Source organism: Lacerta agilis, chromosome 7 (assembly GCF_009819535.1).
Source record: "Lacerta agilis isolate rLacAgi1 chromosome 7, rLacAgi1.pri, whole genome shotgun sequence".
Lineage (NCBI taxonomy): Eukaryota > Metazoa > Chordata > Lepidosauria > Squamata > Lacertidae > Lacerta > Lacerta agilis.
The window spans coordinates 37825206-37838236 of NC_046318.1; the positions used below are offsets into that span (position 1 = coordinate 37825206).

Here is a 13031-nt window from a genome sequence, read left to right on the forward strand (position 1 = left end):
TAATGTGCATTACTGTACATCAAATGTACTGCTTCAATTGTTGTCAATGGAACAAGGTGTTGCTATCCATCTTCCACAGAGGTTAAGGTTGGGTAGGACAGATTTGCTCAAAAACCAACACTCTTTTCCATAAACACTTTCCCCTATTATTTTTACTAAAGAATGCCCAACAGGCTTTGACCGATAATAAATTAAAAGCTATTTAGGAGGTACTGACAGCAAGTCAGTACCATAGTACCAAGCAACCTTAGTACCTTTCCAGAAACATTTTTAATGCAACTGTTTATGGAAATTTTTAATGACTGGTGTTTTAATGTATTTTTAATCTTTCGTTGGAAGCCGCCCAGAGTGGGGGGTATTGTTGTTGTTGTTAATAATAATAATAATAATAAGAAGAAGAAGAAGAAGAAGAAGAAGAAGTTGTTAATAATAATAATATGTTGTTGTTGCTGCTGCTGCTGTCACAACTATGTTGTTGTTGTTCTTGTTGTTGTTCTTGTTGTTGAAGGTACCGTATATACTCGTGCATAAGCCGACTTTTTCAGCACATTTTTAATGCTGAAAAAGCCCCCCTCGACTTATACTCCAGTGAGGGTTTGCTGCTGCTGCTCGTGCTGCCGCCGCTTTGCTCCTGTGCCTGCCCTTGTGAGCGGCAGAGGCTGTTGTCGGCGGAGGAGGAGGAACAACCAGCCCAAAAGCAGGCCTTTCGGGCTGCTCCTTTCTCCTACTCCACCTTTGCCGCTGTTGGTGAACCGACCCACCCCCCAAAAAGCTTGCCGACCAACCTAGGCTTATACTCGAGTCAATAAGGTTTCCCAGTTTTGTGGTGAAGTTAGGTGCCTCGGCTTATATTCGGGTTGGCTTATGCTCGAGTATATACGGTACATATTAGAAAAATACTCTGCCACTAGGAAAAAGTTTTTTTCTGGTGCAGTGGGAGCCATGGACAAGCAGGATGCAGAGGAGTGGTGAGAGGCAGTGGTGGGAACCCCTAGGGGAAGAAAGCTCAGAGCCAGGGAATTTGTGGTGGAATGATGATCAATGGTCAGATGGAGAAGAGGGAGCAGACTGGGAGGAGGAGGTGTTCAAAGCTGAAAGGGCAACAGGGTTTAGTGAGCAGGAAGAGGCTGTGGCAGAGAGCAGTCCAGAATCAAAAGCAGAAGCGAAAGCTGGAGAGGAGGGGGGCCAAGAGGCAGAGATGAGGCAGGATCTTCTTGCTGTGACCAGCTGCCCTCCCAGGTCTCACAGAACCCACAGAGGATCTTCAGTCCTCGCAACTGCCTCATTGAAGCAACACCTACTTGGAAGAGTTGCTGTGCTCACTAGGCTTGAGCTGTTTTGTTTCTTTGAATGAAGAGTTAATTTCATTGACACTTTGTGAGTTATTACTGACCTGCTCCTGACTTCCACTTTGACAGAGCAACAGGAAGGGTGTGGAATAGCCAACATGGATTTCTACTGCCAATGGTCAGTTATTCCGATCCAAAACAATCCTCTTCCCCTGTGCCTTTCACCATTTTATTACTATTTAAGGTATCTGTTTTATTAGTTGCTATTAATAAATTTATTTAATGTTCATTATACACCTTTAGGCGCCAGGCAAAAACGTTCCTTTTTAACCAGGCCTTTGGTTGACCTGATCAACATCCCATACCCTTTTAAAATGTGGGTCTTTTGGGGAGGGAGGGGTATTTTTGGGTTATTGCTTTTATTTTTATTTTATATACTGTGATCTTTTTATGTGAACCGCCCTGAGACCTCTGGGTATAGGGTGGTATATAAATTCAATAAATAAATAAAAAATAAAAAACAGTCATCAGAAAAATGAAATTTATTATTTATTAAAATGGTTTATTAGCTCCCTTTCCGGGATTCAAGGTGGTATGTGAATAAATAAAATAAATTTAACAACCAAAGGGAAATAGGAAAATGCTGCTACCTAGCACAAACAAATCTATCCAACTAGCAAAAGACCTAACACCCCTTCTGAAAAGTCAAAAGGGGAAATCACTGATTCTAGAGGAAAGTTCATTTAACAGCCTTGCCATAAAAGTCCTCAGTTCCACTGAGCTGAAACTCAGAGCTGGATCTAAGAAGTAGTGAGAGATATGAATGAAAGTGTTAAATCTCTTTCCAGTTTTATTCTTGAGAACACTAAGTAATCTCTAGTTAGAAGAAACTGTGAAGAAAACTTCCATTTATTTATTTTTAACGATTTTTATTTTATTTTATGTGATTTTTTTTTTAAAATAAGAAATCTTCCATTTCTGAATGAAAGATAAAACTATTATTTTCCATGCCTGTTTGCACTGATATTTCATATACCTACATCAAACAGTACTGGTTAATATTCATCATGGATTATAATGCTTTTGGTTGGCTGCTGCACAACCAGAGAGGTAGTATATCATTTTAGACCTGTCATTTGCAAATTTAATACTGCTGAATAATTTACACTTGGGTTGTAATTGTGTTAATCCCAGTTTTGCAATGGTGGAAGGACATATTTATCAATTAGGTATTTTAATTAGACCAAGATAACTGAAAATATAAAGGCATGTCTCTCAAGACTTTGGGGGATAGGTTAGGGCAGGGGTCTGCAACCTTTAAGACCAAAAGAGCCACTTGGACCCGTTTCCGAAGGAAAAAAAAACCTGGGAGCCGCAAAACCATTGCGACATTTAAAACAAATATAACACTGCATTTTATTTTTAAAAATCCGATTTAAATTTTAAAAAATCCGATTTAAATTTAAAAAATCCGATTTAAATTTTAAAAATCCATTTAAAAAAAAAATCATTCATTTTTATCCACCCTGGGGACCACTACCAGGTCACAGCCTGATCCAAGGTGGGTTGCAACAGCATACAAATATTTGATTTGTTGTTGTTTTTTTAAAAAAATGAGTCCTCAACTGCACACTTGTGTTAAATGTTTGTCCCATGTCTTATTGAAGACTGCTGGCTTTTACAATAATCTTAGTGTCTTTTACCCTTAATATTCCAGACCAGAGGCTATGTTCACCTCTTCCAACCTCCTCTCTTGCTAAATAAAGCACAGAATTGCACCAGAGAAGCCTGTGATGTTTGTGCTGACTTTCATACAGGTGGCTGTAGTAGTTCATAGTGTTCAAACCTTTTTAGGGGAGTTCCCTGCCCCCTTAATGACAATGGCGATAGATTTTGCACATGAACACAGATCCAAGTTAGGACTCCTCTCTTCCACGCCAACAGGTGCTTTGTCAAGGCTCCCCTAACACACACTCAGGACAGAGGAAAAACTGCAAAACGTCCCGGCCTTGCTCCGGGGCGGAGAGAGACGCGCGCCCGCGAGAGCGCGGTCTGAGGCTGCGAGCGGAACCAGGAGCGAAGGAGGCAGCGGCAGGGAAACAGGCGCCGCTTCCTCGACCATTTTTAAAAAGAGGGCTTCCCCCCTCGCCCGCCACCCCTGGCCCAGCTCGCAGCTGCCTACCTCGTCGTCGCCTCGACACAGCAGCCAGCAGCCTTCCGAGAGGAACCGCGGCCAGCCCTCCCCCGCAGTCCCACGACCCAGCCGAGGAGTCCTGGCCTCCAGTGCCCGTGCGGGGACGCGTCTGAAGGCCCCCTTCCTGCCCCCATCCCGTCCCGCCTCCCAGCTGCCTCTGGATGCCGCGGGGTCCCACATACCCGCCGACCCCGGAGCTCCCCTGTCCGCCCCAAGGCCGCCTCCCACGCTAGGAAGGCTCCCGGAGCTGGGCAGGGTTGGTCCCGCCAGGCAGGCTCGGGGGGCGGCCTCTCCCATGGGCGCCTGCTTCGGAGGCGGAGGCGGGGTCTTCAAAGTTCCCCCTCCCGCTCGCCCAGCTCCATCTCTTCCCGAAGGAGCGTGCGCGCCTCAGGCGCGCTCCCCGCCAAAGCCCTCGGCTGAGCTGCACCACCTCTACTGCGTCCCCACCGCCTCCGAGCCCCGCTGCCCCGCTGTTCAAGGCCAGGTGATCCTGGGTACGCCCCTGAGCAGCGCCCTCAGCCTCCGGAGGGCAGGCCGCCGGCCAGCTGGAGGGCGGTTGCTGCTAGCTGGAGAAGTGGGCGGGCGTATCTGCCCCGGAGCCGCGGCAGCCATGTAAAAGAGCCGCATGCGGCTCCGGAGCCGCAGGTTGCTGACCCCCGGGTTAGGGCGTGGGATATCAGTGTTTACTTGAAACCTTTGCTAGGCTCTTCTCTTTGCTGCACATTTAGAATAGTGGCACAGAGGACCAACACCATTTCCTCTTCACTTCTGTTTCAAGTACATTCCATGATATGCTCTTTTACCTTTTCATGGGGAAGCTGTCATTAAGCAAATGCAGCAATCGCATTTTGCTTATTAATTTGCTGATTCCAGTCAAGAGGAAGGGAAACAAAGCATTTGTAGCAGCTAGAGCACTAGGCATACAAAGGAAGCTACCGTGCTGCACCTTAAGTCCCGTATCTTTATCAAAGAAAACAAAAACCAGTATCGCAGCATTATTTCATGGGATTTCACAAGTTCCTTGGGTCATAAAACCTTAAATTATATCCAGTATACAACAATGAAAGGTCCTCTTTTGCACTCATCCATGTATATCCAAATATGCAGAGGCATATATTATTGTAATAAAAAATGAATTGCCCCCTACCTGAATCAAGAGTGGCTGGAAGATGAGTTCCATTGAAAATTCCAGTTTGAATAACTGACTTTAAAATCCTTTGCTTTTATGTGACTATTTCAAATCCTTTTCTGCATGTGACCTCTCTCTGTCGCTGGTTTTGAGAAGTGCCTTGAGGGGAAACTCCTCGACTTTTTAGTTCTGCTTATGTTCCCTGGCTAGCTACTAAATCCCAAACTGCTGCTCATAAATACACATTTTTTTTCAAAACATAAAAAGAAGGCAATGTGCCAGATTTCTGAACATTTATAATCAGTCATTATTTTAGCTTAGTAACCACATATATTAAGAGCATGAGACTTTATTGCCACCTTCCTGCATGCCATGTTATTCTTTTAATGTGTACTTGCTTCGGGCCTGCCTTCCATTGAGTTCTATGGGACAAGCACGTAAAATTATATAATTGGATGCTGCCAGTGTTAGCTCTGGGAACCAACCAATCTTGCCGTTACTCACCAGCAATTGTTTCCCCACACCAGTATCCTGCTCCTGCTCCTCATGACCTTCCGGGATTAAGTATTAATAACTCCCATTCTCTCCCCTGCAGCTTTCTCCTCTTTCTCCTCCCCTTACAAGCCTCGTACATCAGTTCTGGGTGGTTGGGGGGACCCTCTGGAGATGATTTAGTGAGGAAAACGGGGAGGAGAATAAACAGAAGTGCTGCTTCACCAGTGGACCTCCATGGCACTACTTAAGATATAACTCTTTGCTAGAAATGAAAGCTTTCAGGTCAGGCCCAGGATTTTGCCTAAGCACACGACACCACTGAGCATATTCTCAAGTTTCTGTCTCTTGCTTGGTGCACTTTCTTTATCACCATCACCATCATCATTTATGAAATTTGTATACTGCCTTATACCCATAAAACTCTGGGTGGCTTTAGCCTTGTGCCATTTTACAAATCTTGCTCCCTGATTCATTGACTGATGATGTACGTATTTTAGCCTGTCTGATTGTTGTTGAAGTAAAACAGCAATTTCTATTTAGCTTATAATCTTGTAACATAACTGCAGTAATGGGAACTATATTCACTTTTCTTTCCCCCAACATAGTAGGCAGAGGAGGGGGCCATATCTACTTTCTCTTACTAAGTACACAAATGACAAGCATTTTATTTCTCATTTGGGTGTAAAATACTGAGGTCTGTTCTCTGAAAGAAAATCTTTCAAATTGTACATACCTCTAAATATCTCCACCTCCCGGGCAAACACAAGGATACTATCAAAATAATGCACTAGATAGATTATAAGGTCCTTTAGCATTTCTAAGAGAAATTTATTATTTTATCAAAAATATAATCTAAAAGGCTGTGTTTCTGATAGTGCATGAGGGCTGACTCTCTTTAGTCCAGAAAGAAAATGCAGAAAGGTGCCAAACACAGGGAGGGGAGAAAGGAAAGATTATTTCAGGTACACAAGCTAAAATGTCACTGAATATAACATAACTGAGAAAAGACTAGGACTGAAAATGGTTGCTAAGAGTGACTTTGAAGAAGAACTGTTTGAATTTTATTTTGAGCATCTGAAGGTCTCCTTCCTTCCCTCTTCACCTCAACCAAAATAATAATTTGTAAATACTTATGGACAGTGCTATTTTTCTAGAAAAAAGAGGTTCTGGAACTCACCATGACTGCCTCCCTTGTTCTCTTATAATAGCAATGGCACCCAGCTGAGAAGTGTTGGAACTGAGTTCCGGTGAGTTCCTGCTTAAGTAGGCACAAAACACATTTCTTGACTTGAGAAGGCACAGTTTTATGTATTATAGTTTCTAGCTGCTTGGACAGAACCTATGATGGATCTGGATGGGAACACACTCATTTTTTAAAAAAAAATGTTTCCAAACAGAATCTTGCCATCTTCAAAGATATAAATTCTATACTGTAACTTACTTATCATGGGGTTATGTGAGAGATATGATGATGATACAGGAAGATAAGATATGTTTGCTAGATTCTTAACATACATGCAAACACACAGTTATTTTATAAAACTTTCCAAGTTGAGAAATGCAAAAATAAATAAATTAAAAGTTCCAGTCACAGGTTTTCACCATTTTTTGCTTTCAAACTGTAATTTAGTATCCTAGATCTACTGTTTCCTGTCCCTTGTCCATCAAAGAGGGTTAATAGTAGAACCTTTATCTAGAAAAAATGCCATACTAAGTCTTTCAGATATGATTTGTCTACACCCAAATTTATTGCAGACCAGTGCCAAGTCCACTTTGGTTGAGCCTTCAGATAGATGTATCACACCAGCTATGCTGAAGCCCTCTTGGAATTGCTTCATTGATCCAAGTTGCATTTCTGCATGAGTGAGAATGTGTGGGGGGGCGGCTATGCATTTCTCTAATGAGTTTAGAATAATGAACAAACAATTTCACACATACACCACTGAGATAGCTGAAGAAAATCCTTTAAAAACTAGAAGACAAACCTTTTGCTGTAGAACAACACATATTGCATAAACATGGAGGTGTATTTTAATTTATTGGCAGCTGAACAAGGAGAAGATCAGATTAAAAGGCAGAGCAAGCTCTGCAAAACAACACCATACATGTTTGGGCTACAGTAAGTAGACATGCTGGTCCAGAAGGTTAATCAGATCTAGATAACAAAGAGAAATTGCTCCCTAAACATTGCTAAGCAAGACTGACAACTGTTGTCATCACTACCGATGAACATCAGTAGGTCTTACAGAAAAAGATAACATATATGTACAAGAAACTTTTTGATGTGAAGGACGAGGACCAAATTTACCCCAAAGTAGTTCTCTGCCTCCCCTCCATTCCCTACAGTTAGTCTAAAATAAAATATCTATATTTTTAATGCCAAACTGATTTTAGACAGAAACACATAAAACAATTTTCAACACAAGCAGAAAATATTTAAATAAGCATTTGCCCTAACATGATGCAGCTGCACAATGATGACTATGCATCATTCTGTCTCTATTCCTTATTCATGCTGCTAGATAAGTATCTGAAAATCTACAAAAGTGCAGATCTGCCTTCCTGGAGCTAAACTAAAAAAACAACCACAAAAGAAACAGGATCCAAAAAGCTATGAAGCTAGTTCTGTGAGCCCAGGGGGACTTTAGACTTGTTTTTCTCTAATAGCAGCCACCCCAGCCATCACCATGCCACATGGCAAACTGTATTTTGAAGCTGAGTGGAGTGTCAAAAGTAGTTTTTGATAAGGCACAAGGCTCAGTTTTTCAGACTTTTTAAACAAATAAATAAATGCATAGGTTGACAGGAGCCCAAGTGGTCCTTTGCATCAATATACCTTCACCTAGGAGAGAAAGAAGCTGAACATTTCCCCATAATCTGTGCCAATAAGGGCCTCTCTGCTCCACTCTTGGTATGAAATAACCAGCCATTTCTAATTTTCACTCCATCTTCCCTCAAGATGGCATTTCTATTTGAATGTATTGTATATGGCCTTCAAAACACATTTTGTAGACCTGTGGAAGTCAGTGTCCCTGCCACTATCCCATACTATGAGGACACAATAAAATAAATTTAAGTAACAAAATGAATATTTCATAAATGAGTAACTAAATATATATGGTTTTAACAAATAATGAAATGAAAGCAGGTTTTGATAATTAACGATGACTTAGCATCCTTGTTAAAAGGCACAGGAGACTTGCTGCAAGGAGGTGGGATACAGTGCTCTCAATCTCTGTCAGTGTAATGGACAAAGGCTAATATATAAAACTTGGAGTCATGTTGACTAATCATGCAGAAAGGTATGAGATATACACCAACAAGCCTCAGTTGATATCATCATGCAAATCAAAGAAGCCTCTGGAGATTGCTAGCCTTATTTTTCTCTCCCAGGTGGACAATTCAGTTCCACTAGGGCCACCAACTTGGAGAGACCAAAAAAACCCCCCCAAAAACCCCACTTTACTTGGCACTGAACACAGAAGACAGAGAATGATGACAAACACTTACCGTAATGTGCAAAGCCAGAAGAGCAGAAGGAGCAGACATCATCCCATTAATGGAAGCACAGTAAAAAGCTTGAAACAGAACTACCATCAACATTGGCAACTCATGATTAGAACACAGAGTCTCAAGAACTGGAAGCGTTCATAAACGCAATTAGGCTCCATCATTTTTAAATGCAAAACAATGTGTTCCTTCTGTAAATTCAAACAGTATTATCTATTTCCTTTCCAGCTGAAATGACCTCCCCCCCACAGGCTTTGCACTTCAACTACAATTCACCATCAGGCAAAAAATAAATAAAAAATGGTACCGATATGTGAAAACCTGAGGCAATCGCAGTGATTTGCTCTGGGTGTGGGTGTGTGGAATACATGCACTTAAGGTAGAGAGCAAGTTATGTAAAAAAAAAAAAAAGAAGCATGTTTCTTTTATGAAAAAATAAATAAAATAATGACCAAAATACTGTGTAAGTCAACCTTCAACAGCAAGGGAAACGGCACACAAGAAACGGGGTACCTTGACCTCCATATAAAACAAAGTGTACTGTACTATTTCCTCATCTGTTTACTGGCAACAGTAGACAAATGATGGTTTAAAAATAAGCATAAGAAGAAGGCCAGTCAAATCAACCACAGTCAAAGCCTTGCAATTCACACAGCCAAAAACATATCTCAGCAAGTCCCAAAGATTCACACCCTGGATTCTGTACACTTGTGCCAATGTCTCTGTAATGCTGACACAACATCATTCCATAGCACAGCTACTGACCTGCTTAGGACAATCCCAACAACTTAAGGTTTGGAATTGGCAAGTCTCAGAACCCTGGTCAGCAACTCATTTCTCTGGAGGGTCATGTTGAAAAAAGAAGTAAGGGTCAAAGGCCCTTTCTCATTTCTCGGTTCCTGCAGTGGCTTGTTAGTTAAATATGTGTTGCTGCTGCTGTCCCTTTTTCTAAATCTCGTGCGCTCCAAATTGGTGATACTTCTTCAGGTTTGACTCAGGAGCTTTCAGCTGCTGATCCACATCCCCTATCTACACCAATGCAGGCAGTTGTATTAGGCTGAGAGAGAAGGCAATGAACGTTTGACTAGAGATCAGGGCAAATGCACTGATATCTGAGGCCCTGCTTCCAAACTAATGATTGTAAAACAACTTGTGAAGAATTCACACAACTGATTTGTGTGTGATCAAGTCACTACACATGGACTTTTCAGGAGATTTTGGCACACTGGATAAGCATCATGCTCTGTCACCAAATATAATTTTGTAAGGCATTTAAAAATTGGGTTGTGATGAGTCACTATCTCAACACATGCCAAAATATTCACAAGTCTGCTTCACCAAACTAACATTTCCAGGAAACAGTAGGATTTAGACATGGAAATACAGAAATGAAGCCAGTTACTGGGAGGGTTTGCACTAAACCCCACCTCCAACCTGCTCTAGCAACTTTCTCCTGAGTAACCACTGGGAGAAGCCAGTTTTATTGCAGATTTTTGTAGAAGTTCCTTATGAAGCTGTGTGTGTGGCAGTCAAACACAGCTCCTCTTTGCTTTTATTCTTCACAAGCTAACAGGGACCTAACTGAAAGTCTGGTTGCTATTTGTAGGTATAATAAGGGAAGCCAACTCTCACATGGCTCCCAGATCTTATAGGTATACATGATTCAAAAGGAAATAACTGAAACAGAAACCTTAGCCCAAAGCTTTTCAAGTCCCTGAGGCCTGTTAGTTATTGCCATTCAGCAATTCATAGTTCGGCATTTCTAATGAAGGGGATGGGTTACAGATATTATGTATTCTTGTGCACTTATCTTCATATTCTAAAATGCCCTGTGAGTTGTGCAAAGGACGGTATATGAATTATACCTAAATAAACAAATGTTGTCCATGACACAGGAGTGGGTCTCAAACCACAGTCTCCAACAGCTAGTCTCCAGCAACTTACCACATGTGCCATGTAGAACAGGGACTACAGTTCCAGCCTGAAAGGACTCCTCCCATCTCTCCTAGCTTCATACCGTCAGTTAACTCCCTAAGCCAGTTGGCACACATCAGTCCCTGTAAAACCTTTGTTGCTATGCCAGGTCATTAGTCTGAACGACTCGTTGCTAAATTGTTATGTCTTGCCTTCCTTCCTGACCATCATCTTAGTTTTGACTACACCTTCTGCCTCTGGCACTTTCGTGCTCACTGCTTGTAAAAGAACCAGGTTTTTCCCCACCTGTGGCTGTCCTGGTCTTCTTCTTTGGTGATCACTCATAGCTGAGTATGATTGTCTTCCATGACACAGTCTTAACAGTGAGTCCGTAAGTGACTGTGGAGGCCTCCCTAATGGAGTTGGGGGGGGCATCTACATGCATTTTCTATGGACTTTTAAAAACTGCCTGCACGGATCCAATAACAAAACATAAAATTAATGAAGTATTTAATATGCAAATTTTGGGGAACAATGTTTCTTATCAGTTTGGAGGCATAGCGCCATCATCTGCATTAAAACGTAATAATGATGAGCATGTAAAATCTTTTTTCAAAATTACTACCATGTTTATCAGGAGGATTGTAAGTTTAAATGCTGCTAATTTCAGTTTAAACAAAATACAAATAAGGGAATGCTTTGAATACACACTAAAATTTCCATACTTAAAAAACAACAGCAAAAAACAATATGTCTAATTATATGTGTGTGTGTGTGTGTGTGTGTACACACACACACACACAACACCCACAATTTCAGGAACATTCTCCAAAGCAGAAAAGCAAACCTACAAAGTCTCTAGAAGCAAATCAATACCCTCCATGAAATGGCAATGAACTCTCATCTTTACCAAGTAAACAAACGTATGATAAAAAACCCTTTATATTCTCCTAAACTCTGCCAAAACTTACAAAACAATGGCAGAAAGTGTACTTTAGTTTTCTTTCGATGGCCAAGAATTTCTACAACAAGTCATCCTTGGACACAGTTCCAAGAAAGTAATCTGGGAGCATGTCTGGCTGCTTTCAGATAATTTTGATTCGGCACATTCCATAATAGAAGGCATGAGGAAACATGAAAACCTCACAATGCTGACAACATCAGTGAGTACTTTTTACTCTAAACTCATGCTTTATCCTTCTAAATATCTCTGAGTTGAGGGAGAACCCCCTTTCCTTTGTTGTCTTAATGGCGCATCACCCAGGTGATCACCTCGACATAGGAAGCTAGCCTGGCCTATACAGTGGTACCTCTAGTTACAAACTTAATTCATTCCGGAGGTCCGTTCTTAACCTGAAACTGTTCTTAACTAGAGGCATGCTTTCGCTAATGGGGCCTCTTGCTGCCACTGCGCCACCGGCACACGATTTCCATCCTCATCCTGGGGCAAAGTTCTCAACTTGAGGTAACTCTTCCAGCTTAGCGGAGTTTGTAACCTGAGGCATTTGTAACTCGAGGTACCACTGTATTTTAACAGTTGCAGGATCTTGCATATAGCCTACTTCCTCTCCGTCAAACTCATAACAATATAAAGAAATGAAGAGCAGCCCAGGGATCAAGGAATTCTGTGGGCAGAGCCTACATGACCATAAATAAGCTTTTAAGTGAATTGTTCTGGTGAATCCACAATTCTGGTCCAGTTTCTATCTTCACATGTTCAGGAAACTACTGACAGTAACAGCAATAATACTCCATAACATCCAGGCCAAAGCCCCTTATTTAGACTACCGGTAAATAATCCAGTTTCAACACACATTATCTGCACCATTTTTCAACAAATATAGTTAAGTGTCCCTTACTTTAAATTAAACCAACTATCACCACCACCACCACTATTCTGGGCACTGACCTTCTAAATTTGCTGTAACCACAACTGTTAAGTGGCAATCAATTCATTGTTCCATGGCTGCTTTCCTGAAACGAACATTTGATCAATGCAATTTCAGTCTTAGGATTCTCATGAAGTTAAACATAATAGTGAAATAAAGAAAGAAATATACAGCAGTAAGAAAACATTCTAGTTTGTTTTAGCTACAATTATTTAAAAACACTGTCACAATAGTTACTGCATTTCCTTGACTACTAAAATCATAACATTTAGGGAGAAATGCTTGTTATGCATAGAGGGAAAGCTACCACAATGCGTGTTCTCCTTCCTAGAGAGCACGGGTTGCGGTGGGGGCCAGAAAATCCACCCTTCCAGTGTGGGTTGGTTCTGAGTTAGTCGCTGTTTTGATTGTGGCATTACTTGTTGTTGGGGAGAAATTAACGTTGCAATGTTGGTTGATGGACAGTTACTGGATTAAAATCCTTGGCACGCCCTGTATTATTTCTCTTTGCTGCTTGCAACGGATCGCCCGCCCTCCCCTCCCTCGTTTTAGGCCTCTGCGTTGACCTTGCTATGCCTGTCATGGGGTCGTCTGCCGTTGGTGCAGGGGCC

The 13031-nt window shown here is 41.7% G+C and overlaps 1 protein-coding gene across 4 annotated transcripts in view; it reads right to left on the reverse strand.

The window, feature by feature from the left end:
• LDLRAD4 (low density lipoprotein receptor class A domain containing 4) overlaps nucleotides 1–13031 on the reverse strand; it is a 265837-nt gene that overhangs the window by 176214 nt on the left and 76592 nt on the right. The window contains exon 3 of one of the 4 annotated variants that reach the window (XM_033154834.1): nucleotides 12441–12505. The exons of the other annotated variants lie outside the window; for them this stretch is intronic. The gene's annotated coding sequence lies outside the window, so the exon portion shown is untranslated. The remainder of the gene's footprint in view (nucleotides 1–12440; nucleotides 12506–13031) is intronic. 4 annotated transcript variants of the gene reach the window in all.